This window comes from Protopterus annectens, chromosome 12.part0, assembly GCF_019279795.1.
Source record: "Protopterus annectens isolate FY-2018-M chromosome 12.part0, PAN1.0, whole genome shotgun sequence".
Classification (NCBI taxonomy): Eukaryota; Metazoa; Chordata; order Ceratodontiformes; family Protopteridae; genus Protopterus; species Protopterus annectens.
Window position 1 is genome coordinate 929023203 of NC_056746.1, and position 14683 is coordinate 929037885.

Below are 14683 nucleotides of genomic sequence, written 5' to 3' on the forward strand. Positions count from 1 at the left end.
ATTTATCTATGTTATGACTCTACCTAAAGTGTTGAGGTTTACAAAACAAAAATCCCGCCCTGCAGGAGATTTGGTCCAAAGGAAGGAATATAAATGTACTCTTTTATACTGAAAAGGGGGTCTGGATTACATCTATGACATTGTGTGTGTGTGTGTGTGTGTGTGTGTGTGTGTGTGTGCATGCACGTGTGCACATACCTTCTTGAATGTGACCTGATTTCTGTTACAATAATAAATATGCTGCACTGGGCATGGTATATACATGGGGGATGAGATGGGAGAGCACATTTACAACTACCCAGCCTACAGACTAAAATTAAATATGCTGCAATTTGTTTAAAATATGTTTATACATGTTTAATGATTTCTTTTACTAAAACATACGTTTATAGGACTATCCTTTTATTTCTAATTGTGGAAAGCTCTACGCTTGTATTGCTTTAAAGGGCTACATGATATCTTCTTCTTTATAGTTAAGCTCCAGTAGCATGCTTGGTTGCCCTACAAATGGTCTGAGGACTGTCATCTGTTCCTTACCCTTGTTCCCTGTTAATTAAACCAGTAGCCCCATTTTAAACATGTTGTTATGAATGGTTGACCTGGCATTGCCTTTTGTATGCCTTTTGTGCATTCATTTTCACGGGAGGCATTACTGTCAATGAGTCTAATGTTTTGCCTACTTCTCAATGCAACATCTTCAGTATGTGCAGGATTTATATGGTTGTATTCATTATTTTCTATGTTATTGAAGAGAAGTGATGTTCCTTAAATTGAAAGTTTAAAATGTCTGTATTCAGATAATGGATCTATGTTGCAATGTCGACAATCCAAAATGACAATGTTCATAACTTCTTCTTTCGGCTTTTTCACGGTTAGGGGTCGCCACAGCAGATCACCTTGTTGACTCTTGATTGGCAGTGGTGTTTTACGGTGTCGAGTTGCCAGCCTGGTGCCCAACCTTCCACAGAAGACACATGCACACCTCAGGCCAATTTAGTGTCCAATCCACTTGCAGCATGTCTTTGGGATGTGGGAGGAAACCAGAGCTCCCGGAGGAAAGCCACGCGACCACAGGGAGGACATGCAGACTCCGCACAGAAGGCACCCCAGCTGAGGATTGAACCAGAGAGCCTCTTGCTGTGAGGTGGCAATGCTAACCACTGCACCACCAATTCATAACATTGAGTCCAAATCACAAAACCAGCACAACATCAAAGTGCAGTAAAATGTCAACAAGTAAAATATCGTACAATGCAAATGGCTGACATGTGACATCACTGTAGAGCTGCTACTGGGGTTGTGCCCATTTTCAGTAGTAGTGAGATCTTGGACTCAGTATATATAATTAGTTGGGGTGCATCTGTGCTATATCAGTATTTTGGAGCCGGTGTTATGAATGTTGACATTCTGGTTTGTCAGTTTCTAACGTAGACCCTCAGATAGCAAATAATTACAATATTAATGCCCTGGGGCTGGAAACAGGCAAATGAATAGGATTATTCCCTGTTCTTATTCCTTGTTCTGCTTTAAGAAAAGGAATGAGGAACAACAAGATCAGTCAAGGGTGTTTGGTTTGGGAACAATGCTTTATTAGTATAATCAATGTCCGAGTAGAAGAGCAAGTTGTTCCTTTCATAATATATCGGGAACAATGCTTTCTTTATTAGTCTAACAAATCTCTAGGTACAAGACTAAGTTGCTCTTTTTATAATATATCTATGGTGATCAGAACGATTTAAGGATTCTGTCCTGGAACATGAAGCGTGTAACGCATGTACTGTGAAAGCAATTATTTTATCTAAGTAAGACAAATTGAATATTCATATTGCCTTCTTGAAGGAAGCTCTGCTTAAGAAGTCCTTTTTCCAAAGTTGTGGGTGGGACTCCATTTTTATTGTCACCATTGCTAAAAGAGGGACATTAATACTGCAACTGCCTGTTATCTGGTGTCTCTGTTAGAATGCCAGAACGAGAACATTCATAACATCAAACTCGAAATATCAAAAAGGTATTTTGAAGCAGTTCAGGCTGATAGAAGATTCAGGCCTGCATAGAAAAGGAAACCAGGTGACAAATTACATTTGTGCAGACCTCTAAAGCAGAATAATTATTTGAGGCATTTTATGGCCCAAAATAAGAAAATGAGGGGTTTTTCCAACACTTTTATTATAAACTTGAAAGAACGGGATGGAGAAGATGTTGTGTTGTTATGGATGAAGATTTTTCTTTTTCTTTTTTTTGCCCCTTGCAGCTGATCATTGGCTACCACCATGACCTCTCCCAATACACTGGGTTTACTGTACGCTCCTTACCTCCCCTGTACTTACTTCAGCTCATGCTCAGGGCTTGAAAGGAGACTGAGGCCTAGGTGTAGTGTCAAATTACTACTGAGGAACTTATTTTTTGTTCATGCCCTAATTTTCCTCTCTTGTGTACACCCATTAATATCGAGGGATGATCATACAATGGGGATGTGCTAAAGTATCATTCCACAGGGTCACAGTCAATGTCCACACATATTTCCCTTTAGGGCAATGCACCTCTGCATGTCCCCAGCATCATCATTACTCCCCCCCCCCCTGATGAATATGCCCATCATTCCATACTGGCATCTCAGATGCCTGACCAGTTAATCAAACTAGGAGTGCCTGGGCAGTAGCTGGGCCTTTATTCCTCTATGCCATGACACTGGCATGGCTGGAGATTTTAATGTAATTAAGTCTTGTATACTGGAAACATTACTAACTGGAAGACATTAACTAGGGTGGAACAAGACAAAAAATGTTGGAATTATAAAAAGGTTTTGTACTTAGCTGACCCTTGGTGGTTAGCTAATCTGAATACCTCTAATTATACCTGTCTTGATGGCACTACACTGCTTAAGCAGGCAGAGTACAATAGCATAGTCACCCCCACTTGAGGTAACCCACCCACATTTACATTTAGAAATGCTAGAGCTGACATGGTTCACACCCCCCAAAAAAGTGGCGCTTTGACCTAAAACTCCCAAAGAAGTGGTAAAATAAAAGTCTTTATATAAGGAAGGAGTTAGGATAATTGGAAGCATTATAGGGATACAGTAATAATTTACAGGCAAAATGGGAAGCATTTACATTTAAATTGAACAATTAAACAAGAAGCATCCACAAAACAGGACATTGCAGATGGGACGGAATATATGACAACATATTTAAGATAGAACCAATATAGCCTTCTTCGATAACTGGTATAAAGAGAATTTATGTAAGTGGAGTTATGACAGGTGCTAGTCCCCCTTACTAATACTGTATATAACCCCTGCCCTCCATAGTATTGGGTTCTAACCCTAAGCCTAATGGTGCCCCTTCCTACAACCCTACCCCTACACCTTAAGTTCATTAAAACCTTCCAGTAACACTGCCACCATTCAGACAAATTTAAGGTTAGTGCTATGGGAGGGGGCTTTAGTTTCAATATCAGGAGATGAAGTAGTTTCCTCTCTTGATATTATTGTTTTTTTTTGGGGGGGGGTTGTGTTGGTTGTATTGTTTTCATTTTTTTTTATTTGGTATTGTGTATGATCAAACTTATTTTGTCAGTGTTTCACATTTGACATTAGGGCAGTTCTGTCATACATAATATGCCTGCTTTATAACAGTTTTCTTGATAGATGAGATTGAAATGCATGGCAATTTTGTTTGTTTAGTTCACATGTTTATGGGCTCATAGGAGGTTACTAGGCTAACAGCACTATAGTCCTTACAAGCCTTGCCATGTTTATCCCAAGTTATCCCAATTGGTGGTTAGGTTAGAAAGGTTCACAGAGGTAATGGTCTATGGTAGTTAATACCAGCTTCCTGTGTCCAGGAGGGACATGTGCACCACCCCTGGAGTGAATCTGTGGTCACCTATCCATTGATCTAAGTTGTGTTTGAAGAGGGTCAGGGAGGGGCTCTGTTTCACGTGAATTGGAAGCTTGTTCCAGAGAAATGGCAGTCTTTGGGAGATGTATCTCTTTCTCCAGCATGACCTATTCATGTCAGAGGCTAGGTTAAGAACCCTGGAGCGAGTGACTCTCTTGCAGTTTGATTTATGAATGTGTAGCATTTCCATCATGGCCTGGTCAGAGACTGCCCTGTAAGCTAGGCACAGGTAACCCTTTAGCAACCTGTAGCAGACAGAATACAGTGACAGGGCTTTCAGTCTTTCTGCGTAAAATAAAATATACTGTAATGACATCCTGACAGTCTCTATTACACTGTTGAATATTGCACTGACTGCATTTCTCAAAAGAGAGTTAAGGGGGTAACTATAATAAAACATGGCCATGCTTTTCACTGTTTTACCTTTAGATGTAAATAATGCTGTTTTGTCTTGTTATAAAAATGTACATACCAGTGGTTATAACTTGTGCTATTGTTAGGGAGTTCGTTTTGAAAAAGTTTAAATGCCCTCAGATTTCCCTACTGAATTTAAATATGTTAAACAAGCCCATCTCACTTGGAGAGATCTACCAGGCTTTTAATACATTAAAGGCTGATAAGGCACTGGGTCCTGAAGATATCTCTGATGAATTCTATAAAGAGTTAGGGAAGCATCTCTGGCCATGGTTTCACTTAATGCAAGAAGGACTTGTGCCATATTCTATGAGAATTGCTTCTGCCATTTGTCAGTGACCCTCTAATTACAGACTTATATCTCAAATACCTACAAAAACAAATATATATGCCCAAATCTTAGCATCTCATCTGGAAAAAAATCCTTGCTAAATAAAGGCACAGCCTGCAACAAGGATACTTTGGCTTATTATATGTTTTCTTCAATAGTCAACAATGGTCAAAGCTCTGGCCCTCCTCAGATGCAGTTCTTTTCATTGATTTTCACAAGGCATTTGACTCTTTAGATGGGAGTTTTCTGTGGGATGCTTTGAATAGTTATGTCAAGTCATTACTTCATTGTTTAAATGCAATTTTTACTAGTACTTTAGTACTTTCTATGACAAAAAGAAAACTTCTATTGTAATGTTGTTTGTAATTTTGTCTGTAATTATTCTTTGTTTTTGGAGATTTTCTCCCCAGGACTCCATTGAAAACGGGTTCTTCTAGGCCCAATGGACTATCCTGGTTAACCAACTGCAAATAAATAAATAAGTAAAAAAATAAATAAATAATACTAATGCTTCACCCACATTTGCCTTACAGAGGATCACTCATGAAGGTTGCTACTTTACATGCTAATATTTATTTTGGTAGTGGAAACATTAAACATGTATACAAGACAATGATACAAATCTTGGGGGATTCCGATTGGGGGGGAGAGGTGGTTAATTTCTTCAGGTTCTTTATTTTTGTTTTTTCCCCACTCTTCAGTACTTACTCTTCCAATACTCAAGACGTGTTATAAATCTGCAGTGACTGACATTTTCATACATACCTCAGGCGATGTCCCATTATTATATAATAAAATAACAAGAAAACAGAAACAAATACACTGCTAGACTCTTGCTCCTTGCTGGATTCATACTGTTATACATACTGGACCACCTGTTCTGTGGGTTCACAATATCCTTTATATTTGTCTTTAGAGATAACCAGAACTAGTTAGTAAACAGTTTTGCTTTGCTCTCTGTTACTGTCTTGTGCTTGTGTTATTCCTTTGATCTTACTTTGCCATGGAAAAGTTACATATCAACATCATAAAAGAAAATGGAAACATTAAACTTAACGTTCATTAGAACAACAATAATAAAAACTAAAGAAAATCTGTAAGCTCCCATCAGTGACATATTTTGTCATACTCTTTCTCATTTTTTAGATCACTCCCCTGTCTGTGCCTCTATCTCTTGCATATAAAGTAATACTGTTACCCGTAGGTCCCAGTTTTGAATTATGCCTTTCAGTACAAGATGATTTTTCTCATTTGTTTACATGGATCTGATTTCTTCAATAGTTTTTATAATTTGGTTCACTTAAAGATATTTTCCAGACTTTAGTAATACACTTTTGGCTACTATCATTACCAGCTTAAACAATTACTTTGTGTGGAGAGATACTCCTATACCAACCCATTGTACCTCCAGTAATGCACACTACTATTTGGAAAGATCACATTCACCATGTTTGGTGTATAAAAATATTTATGCACACACATCCATGCAAACATTCAAAATTTCCTAGGCATGGTGGCAAATCTCGGTTAGTACCTATTTTAGACCAGTTCTTTTCCCATAATTCCATAGCTAGGATGTTTTCCCATTTTTCTTTATCCTTAAGATCTGATGTATTGAATGTTTCTTGAAGCACCTTATAGGCCAATCTTAACCTCCTTTTATCTGCCCCATACTTTCTAGCTTCCCTGCATAGCTTAACTATTTCTGTTGTCATGGATTGCTGTGGTGTTGTCTTTCATGTCTTTATACTGCAATGTTAACTCCATGTAGTTTAAGTAGTCCCCTTTTGGTAAATCAAATTTATGCCTAATTGGTTCCCATGTCTAAAGCCAACCTTCCCCTTCAAACTGCTCCCAATATCTGGGTTCTTTATTTTTCCTTCTCCATGTAATCAAGGGTTTATCCATGCATCCCTATTTTTTGTCAGTAGAGTATCCTATAGGCATTAGTAACCTTATCCAAGGTCTAATTTCTCTTGCTGCCATAAATGTTTTTTCAGCCACACCAGGAAATGCACCCTACACCGATTTGTCAATGGAGGGTTTTCCAGTGCTTCTCATATCCATCATGCCAATTCCTGTCTATTGTTTAGCACCTGGATCAATAACAAATATTTCCTTTTTGTATTTTATGCTTCCATTTTAATCAAATAAGTTCTGTTGAGTTGGGTAGCCTTAAAAATGAAGTCTCTAAGTATGACATTCATAATTCTCCTCTCTCCATTGGCAATGATATTGTCTTCCAGCTGAGTCTCTCTTTTTTCCCCATCCCCACAAAAAAGGATTCCAACAGCTTTTTACATAGATTTCCAAAATTCCTCATCTGGTATATTGTAATAAGACTGACTCATATACAGAATAAGGGGGACTATGATCATCTTTATTGCCTAGTTCCTTTTGTCTTCGTCCATCTGCAACATTTTTCATCTGTTAAACTTAGTATGGCACTTATTTGCCATCTCCCTCCACGTATCTTCTGCTGTTTGTCAGATGTCCATGCCTATCCAGACTCTAAGCTACTTGAAATTTCTGATGTCCCCATAGAAAGGGATACTCCTGTATCAGTGCATGTGTAGAGATGTAATTAATTGTTATAAGTTCCGATAGGTCCCATGGACATTTAAGTCTAATTTTTGAGCCTTCTTATATATTTAAAATAACCTGTATCCATTTTTCTGGGAAATTAAACTCACCTATAACATGTTTCAGAAACCTCCAATCCACTCCAACAAAAACTTTATCAGTACCGAAACTCACAAGCATTAATCTCCTTTCTTGAGCAACTGCTTCCTCCAAAATTAAAATGGTCCTGTTTATATTGTCAAAAGTTTGTCTCCCCTCAATGAAGCCATTTTGAAACCCATTTATCAACTCTGGCAGTATTTCTGCAAGTCTGTGTGCCATAATCACCATAAAGATTTTATAATTATAGTTTAGAATAGATATGGAACTATATGAGCCAGATTCAAGTGGGTTCTTCCCCTGTTTTGGCATAAGGACCAGCACTTCCTCTCTCCAAGAATGGGGAATTTCTGTCCTTCTAGGATATGGTTGAAGAATTTCACCCTCACCTTTATTACCATCTCCTTTTGTCATACCCATATAGCTATAGGTATTCCATCCGTTCTGAGAGACTTGCCCATAAAGGGGTGCTTCACTGCTTCTTAAATCTCTTGTTACCTTTATCTAAAGCCTCCCTTTAAGCTGAGGTTAGTTTTGACAAATTCACTCTCCCTAAGTATTTAAGAATACTGGCCTCCTTTTGATAATAATGTTTCTCCTCAGTGTATAATTCCTGGTAGTACTGAGTCATTACATCTTGGATTTACTTTGGCTTCATTGCTATTTTGGACGTTTAGGAGTCTTTTAATCTCATGACTGCTCTAGATGCCTGCTGCTGCAGTTTCTTCATTTTGGTTCACTGATGATTGTGCCATCTTGCTGTCCACTATGGCCATCTCAATTTTAAAGTACTAAATGTTATGTCTGGATTTATAAAGATTTCAGGCTTAAGTACCAATATGAATAAAACATTAGTCATTCCATTAAATTCCAGCTGCATCATACTCGAGAATGCAGTACTGAAGTGGAATGACCAACATCCTGTTTAGGTTTTTCACTGACCCTGCCAACACAACATTAATTATGTTCACTGTCCAGCCACTGACAGAAGAATTTAAAAGGAAAATTATGCCTTGGAAGCAAAGCTTGCTCCCATTGTCAGATAGCTTCACTATAACCTGAATGTTTTTTCTACTCAAATTCTTGTTTTATGCCGGACACCGTCTGACACTGGGTGCAGATAATGTGTCCAAATTACTAAATATTAGACTTCCCACTGAACTCACATACCCCTAGAATTTTGAGTCGTAAACTGATATCAATATGTGCAGGTGGGTCAGGGGTTCCCTCACTTGGCTATATTATGTCATCATCAGCTAATCAGTTCTTGCATAAGCCACCCCATCCTATTGCTAATCATTCTCAGTATGCACTCAGACATTAGCTTAGAGATAAAGGAATAATTAGGGATTGGGGTTTGGATTTTCATACACTACCTTGACTATCTAAACAGTTATGTTAATGAGACGTAAAAGTATTAGACAGAATCTGGTGTACCTCCAAATTTTTACTGTACCATAAGGGGGTATAATGGTAGTCCTGGCTTTTTCTTGGTATGTTGTATTGGTTGGATTTGTTCCTAAGTCCAGAACTTATGTTTATATTTTATGCTGACTCTCACAACTTTATGGGTGTTGTTCCTGTACGATGGCAGCAATACTTGCAACTAAGGGGCCTAACCAGGAAAATCAAAGAATTACATTTTCCCCTAAGTAAACTAATACCGTATATGAAGAGTTCACACATGAGAGACAGCCTTTCAGAAACCTATAAACTTGTTTCTCTGACTATGGAGCTGTCCCAATGGGGTTAATAGGGAAATGGGGAAATGTTGTGCTTTGTACTATTTCCTACAAAAGCTGGAAATCATCACTTACCATTTTTCTTTCACACCTCTGAAACATCTGAAACATCTGTACTTTTGGCAACACTCCCTCACATAGGTCATATGACAGGAGATAGGAAGTTCATCACTGTTGGCAATGTACTCTCCCAGCTGCAGAGTATTTACATGTTCTCTTGAGTCGTGAAGCTAGTGTGGCCTTGTGGGAGAAAGCCTATAGGTTAGTCACTGCTGCTATAAGATGTTACATTCCCTAGTATCTGATACTAAATTCTCCTTGTTAGGACATTGTAACATCGTAAAAAGTCATACCAGCTTGATCATAGAAATTGATGGTTTGCTCATGTTAGTATCTTTAGTTGTTTCAGCATTACTCTTTTTATTGTTATAGAGACAGGTTAAAAGCACCTCATTCTGTTCAAATCTACAGCTCTTGTCAATGATGAATGATAGACCATCTTCCATTTTATTTGGGACAACGACAATGACAATTAACAAATGTTTAGATTTTCATTATTTTAATATACTGTATATTTACCTTTGACATTTGACATTTGATGCTTGAAATTACATGGTTAATATGCTAAACAGTCTATTGGTATAATATTCTTTGCTTGTTTTGCTGTGTACATGGCTATTTTAATCAATTTATGTAATGATGACATAGGTTATGTTTTAATAAAGTTACTTTACAAAAGTTGATTGATTATACCAGAACAATGCATTATGCTTATCAATCAGTAGTAAAACTTCCCACAACTTCTTTGTTCAAAGATTCTGGACAAAGCCAAAAATAATGGGGTGACAAAGGGCCAAATTCAGAGGCAGTTCTAAAATATTACCTTAATTCACTTAACAAGTTAATAGAATAAGATATCCCGCATTTTCTGAACGATGAGAAGTGGAAAACTCAAATATCTGACATTGCTGACTAACTGTAATACACTGTGATTTACCAAAAAGCCAAAAATGTTATGAGGGATAAGGCAAAGCATGAGATAAAGGGATGTTCTGCAAAATTCTGGACAGCTGAAGGGTAGGAGTAGGAATTTCTTATAAGATTCTTATGTTTCTATTCATAAATATGTATGTGCCAAGACAGTTGTTGGGAGTCTCTCTCCTAGTCAAAGATTTGACGATATCTTCATTTCTTGGTGTGATATCTGTTACTACCCTTAGTGCTGGGCTAATGTGACTTTCAAGTCTCTGCTGGTAGAAACATCTCCTGCTTTGCCTTTTGTAAGCATCAGTGTGATAGGTGCAGTCATTTAAACCTTACATTTCACTGCACCTCAGCACCTTCCATCTTAAGATCTGATAATAAGGAAAAACATTCAACCTAAAAAAAAATCAATGTTTGCTTTTCAATTCAGAGTTATATAATATTGCATTGTCTCTGTTTCACTATTCAATGATCTCATACAAGTTGTCATATCTGATTCTGCAGAGAAATTCCATAAGGTCTATTATTGTATGTACTCTGTATCACTATACTATGGTCTTGTATTTTGTAAAGCACTGTGTATTCATATGTAATCAAATGTTTAACTTGTATGTCTTTTGCAGAGCTTTCCCCCCTGGCTTCTGCTGAAAAAAGACAGATGTCCAGTTGGACTTTCCCAGTAACCAAATGTAAAATAAATAAATCTTCTCATACATTTATATAAAAGAAAAAAAAGCATGTTAACATGTTCCCAGTTACACACATTATACATCACATATATTCTTTTGTATAATTATCATCAATCCAACATTACATAAATTCATCCATTCCTGCCTTTCCTTAAATCTCACTCCTCCTCCAAAACATTATTATGCAAGTTTTGTTCCAACAATTTCCATTTTTCTATGTAATTTACTCCTACCCTTTTATAAAGATTCCCACTTCCAGTTCTTTTATCTCTGTTACAATATTCAGTACTTCAAATACAGTTGATTTAGACTTCAATTTCCATTTTCTGGAATAGTCCTAGCTGAAAAGTAACTTCCATAATTACACCCATTTGCTCACCCAATATTTCTGACAGAGCACTTTGGAGAGAATTTTTAAAGTCTGCCAACTCACTATGCTTCCAAGATATATATTCCCAGTTAGCTCTTTCTTCTTCATTACACCTCCAACCTTTGACATCTACCTGAGGAGACAATCTTTGGAGTCTGCTTGGATATAAAAATACAGTACTTTTCCGTTATCAGGGCAACAGGTCTAATGAGCACTTGGAATCTTTTTAATCCCTAAATCTAGAACTAATAACTTGAGATCTGTTATTCAGATAGTAGTTTTTTCCCTGTTAGTTGTCCAGTATTTTTAAATATACCCAGTGCCCAGGATTGGTTTAGTCAAAGTGAGAATTATAGCAGAAGAAAAAAAGCAGAAGAAGCAAAAGGCGATTTACAAGAGAAACTTTGCCTGGGGGGGTAGTACAGACTGTCAAATGGAGAGAGAAAAAAAAAAACAAAGAAAGGAGGAAAACATGTTGAGCTTATGCCATTTGTAGCTGCATCTCATTTTATGAACAGTCTGACACTTTCCTACCTGCTCGCACTTTCAAAGAATTAACTTCTGAAAACAAGACCTGGCGGAATATTAACGTGTTGCACTGCATACTGTGAATTGTATCTATTTGCTTTTGTGGTCTGCATGTCATCTGATGGAGAAATTTCACTACCTTTATCTGCCTACTTTTTAAGTAGTTTTGATCGTCTGTCATACAAGCCAGATGGGTGGAAAGGGGGAAAGAAGGCCTGGAAGTTGTTGTCGTCTGTGTACAGTTTTGTGAAGAAAGCAGTTAGTTTCTTTTACTCATTCTACTGTGTTTTGAGGGAGCAAATTGTGTAATTATGTTGGGGATATATGCTGTGAAGAAGAGGAAGAAGCCTGTCCAGAAGAGGTAAGGAGGGAAAGACACGGCAACTTTCATATATATTTTCAAAACCAGTCCACCTAGGCTATCTGAGTCACTGAGTTTAACCGTGATCTGTAACTTTAAAGTTGTAGCCGACTTTTGTGTTTATTTCACAAACTATTTTGTCATCAGGTCTATCCATGGTAATCGCGGATGCTAGCAGTTGAAGTTCCCTGCTATGTACGTGTGTGTGTGTGTGTGTGTGTGTGTGTGTGTGTGTGTGTTATCAGTACTTAATCACATTCTAGAGCCCTGTGCAGATGTAGCACGTTAGTAGTGTTACCCTGATAATGGAAAAGTACCAAAAACACCTATGCAAATTCTTCCAAGCAAAAATTCGAAATCTTCTAGTCTTTGCTGCATATTTGGGGTCCATGCATATACCCTTCCATTGTTTCCTTGTGAATTCCTTATCCAGTCTCTCTTGCCAATCTTTTCTAACCTCCTTTGATTGACTCCTATAATTATAGTGCAATATTTTACATGCCATGCTAATTATCCCTATTTTAACAGTCACTTCTGTTCTAGAGTCAACTAAAAACTGTACTAGAGAAGGTCATTCAGTTAGGATTCCCCTAGCCCTTTCTGTTTTTCTACACCCTGATATCAATCCCTGAAAGGGAAATCAGTGTCTAGGCTTCAGTCCAAATATCTTTTTGACTACTTCCTATTCAATTACCTTTCCCTGTCTAGTTATTTGCTCCCAATACCTTGGCTCCTTTGTTGGTTTTCTCCAGTAAATTCCAGCCCCTGTTCTCTTTACCACTAATTGCAATCACCCCTATTGGCAAAATCTCCTTTCTCCATTCATGTGTTGGCTTAGTTCTTAGAATACTTTCTGCTACTTTATGAATATAATATTCTGTATGGTTGTTGTTATTCTCCTTAAGGATCTGCATCTAAAATCCCTTTTTCTCTTTATTTCTTGAATTTCCCTTTGCTTCATCATCTTCCCTTTACACTTTGAATTATAGCTTTCTGCTTGTAAGTGTATAAGCCTTAACTGCATGGCTTTAACTTATTTCTTCAAATCAGCCACTCCTAAGCCACCTTGTTCTGTTGGAAGCATCAACTTATCCTACTTGACCCTTGCCCTCTTCCCCTCCTAGATAAAATCCTTCAACTCTTTATTAATTACGGTCCGCAACTTCTCCTCTAGTTGATAATAATATACATGACCTGTATATAAAACTAAAGGGGCTAAAATCACTCTCAATGCTTGTATCTTACTATAAATATCCATAAACAAGAGCTTCCACTTTCTCAGTTTTTGTATTATCTTTTGTTTGGAATCTTCCCATATATCTTTAGCTACCATAACCAAATCTTTTTTAATCCATTCTCCTATGTACTTCATTTTACTGTGCCCCCATGTGTATGGGTATTGCTGTACTTATTCATACATAGGTACATAGTTTACAGATGTAGCCTTTGTTTTACCTTCATTGAGTTTATATCCTGAAAAAACTTGAAACTGTCTCAAATTTTCCACAACACTGAGCTGTTCTTTTCTTGTTTTATCAGGTATAAAATAATATTGTCTGCAAATAAAGTAAACTTTTCTTCATTACCATACCAATTATAAATCCTTGAATGTCTGAGTTCCTTATTTTCTTTGCCAGTGGCTCTAAATAAAACACAAATAGCAAAAGGGAAAGAAGACAGGTCTGCCTGGTTCCATTGTTCAGACATCACATAACAGAGAGGAACCTTCCTTCTTTAATTTTCACCTCTGATCCCTCATATATTAACTTTATTATTGTATCAGGGAATTCAAATGCTTCCACTGCTGTACTCATAAATCCCAGCTTACTCTGTTGAATGCTTTCTTTGCTTCAAGACCCATCAAGGGCAGTGGTATTTTGTTATATTCTGCTTCCCAATGATCACCATTGTTCTGTTAAGGTTGTCAGATGTTTGCCTTCCCTCCACAAAACCACACTGATCCATATCTATCAATTTTGGCAACACATTTGACATTATTTTAGGTATTATTGACATCAACACTTTTTAATCATGTTTAAAATTGAAATGGGCCTATATGAAGCTGGGTCTGATGGGCCTTTACCCTCTTTAGGCATTACAGCCATGTCAGCTTTCTTCCAGGATGCTAGTACTTCTCCTCCTCTTAAAATACTGTTAAACAAAACCTTCCAGATCTTTATCACTTTTCCTAGCTTCCCAACTTCCACAGGAATAGCATCTATTCTGGGAGACTTTCCTGCAGATTGATGTGGCATCACCATTTTTATCTCATCCCCTCCTATCTTAACTATTTTTATCTGATCTCCTCCAATCTTAGCTGCTAATTGTTGAGCTTCATCTGCCTCTAACCTTGGCATATTTAAGTCTTCCATAAATATTTCCATTTGTGCTCTTTCCTGATTTCCAAATTTTTCTGCTTTATATACATTTTCATAACATTTTGAAACATCTCTAATACCTCTAGGGAATCTCTAGTTATTTTTCTTGTTATAGGCTCCCTAAGATTGGCAATGACCCTTTCTACTTTCTGTTGCCTAAGTTGATGTCCTAGATTATTACTAGGCTAACTGCCCTTTAGGTATTTTAAACCTAGCCAGTTATCCCATGTTAACCCATCCCATCCTAAAATATTTTGTGCTCTGGAGTTATTATCAAAAAACACTAGCTTAACAGAAATATT